This window comes from Hylobates moloch, unplaced genomic scaffold (genome assembly GCF_009828535.3).
Source record: "Hylobates moloch isolate HMO894 unplaced genomic scaffold, HMol_V3 SCAFFOLD_21, whole genome shotgun sequence".
Lineage (NCBI taxonomy): Eukaryota > Metazoa > Chordata > Mammalia > Primates > Hylobatidae > Hylobates > Hylobates moloch.
The window spans coordinates 16930638-16932283 of record NW_026652296.1 but is presented as its reverse complement, the minus strand read 5'-3'; positions in this window follow the sequence as shown (position 1 = coordinate 16932283).

Sequence of the window (1646 nt, the reverse complement as noted above, 5' to 3'; positions counted from 1 at the left end):
TTGAATACCCTTTATTTCCTTCTCCTGCCTGATTGCTCTGGCCAGAACTTCCAGCACTATGTTGAATAGGAGCGGTGAGAGAGGGCATCCCTGTCTTGTGCCAGTTTTCAGAGGGAATGCTTCCAGTTTTTGCCCATTCAGTATGATATTGGCTGTGGGTTTGTCGTAGATAGCTCTTATTATTTTGAGATACGTCCCATCAATACCTAATTTATTGAGAGTTTTTAGCATGAAGGGTTGTTGAATTTTGTCAAAAGCCTTTTCTGCATCTATTGAGATAATCATGTGGTTTTTGTCTTTGGTTCTGTTTATATGCTGGATTACATTTATTGATTTGCGTATGTTGAACCAGCCTTGCATCCCAGGGATGAAGCCCACTTGATCATGGTGTATAAGCTTTTTGATGTGCTGCTGGATTTGGTTTGCCAGTATTTTATTGAGGATTTTTGCATCAATGTTCATCAAGGATATTGGTCTAAAATTCTCTTTTTTGGTTGTGTCTCTGCCTGGCTTTGGTATCAGGATGATGCTGGCTTCATAAAATGTGTTAGGGAGGATTCCCTCTTTTTCTATCGATTGGAATAGTTTCAGAAGGAATGGTACCAGTTCCTCCTTGTACCTCTGGTAGAATTCAGCTGTGAATCCATCAGGTCCTGGACTCTTTTTGGTTGGTAAGCTATTGATTATTGCCACAATTTCAGAACCTGTTATTGGTCTATTCAGAGATTCGACTTCTTCCTGATTTAGTCTTGGGAGGTTGTATTTGTTGAGGAATTTATCCATTTCTTCTAGATTTTCTAGTTTATTTGCATAGAGGTGTTTGTAGTATTCTCTGATGGTAGATTGTATTTCTGTGGGATCAGTGGTGATATCCCCTTTTTCGTTTTTTATTGCATCTATTTGATTCTTCTCTCTTTTCTTCTTTATTAGTCTTGCTAGCGGTCTATCAATTTTGTTGATCTTCTCAAAAAACCAGCTCCTGGATTCATTAATTTTTTGAAGGGTTTTTTGTGTCTCTATTTCCTTCAGTTCTGCTCTGATTTTAGTTATTTCTAGCCTTCTGCTAGCTTTTGAATGTGTTTGCTCTTGCTTTTCTAGTTCTTTTAATTGTGATGTTAGGGTGTCAATTTTGGATCTTTCCTGTTTTCTCTTGTGGGCATTTAGTGCTATAAATTTCCCTGTACACACTGCTTTGAATGTGTCCCAGAGATTCTGGTAGGTTGTGTCTTTGTTCTCGTTGGTTTCAAAGAACATCTTTATTTCTGCCTTCATTTCATTATGTACCCAATAGTCATTCAGGAGCAGGTTGTTCAGTTTCCATGTAGTTGAGTGGTTTTGAGTGAGTTTCTTAATCCTGAGTTCTAGTTTGATTGCACTGTGGTCTGAGAGACAGTTTGTTATAATTTCTGTTCTTTTACATTTGCTGAGGAGAGCTTTACTTCCAACTATGTGGTCAATTTTGGAATAGGTGTGGTGTGGTGCTGAAAAAAATGTATAGTCTGTTGACTTGGGGTGGAGAGTTCTGTAGATGTCTATTAGGTCCACTTTGTTTAGAGCTGAGTTCAATTCCTGGATATCCTTGTTAACTTTCTGTCTAGATGATCTGTCTAATGTTGACAGTGGGGTGTTAAAATCTCCCATTATTA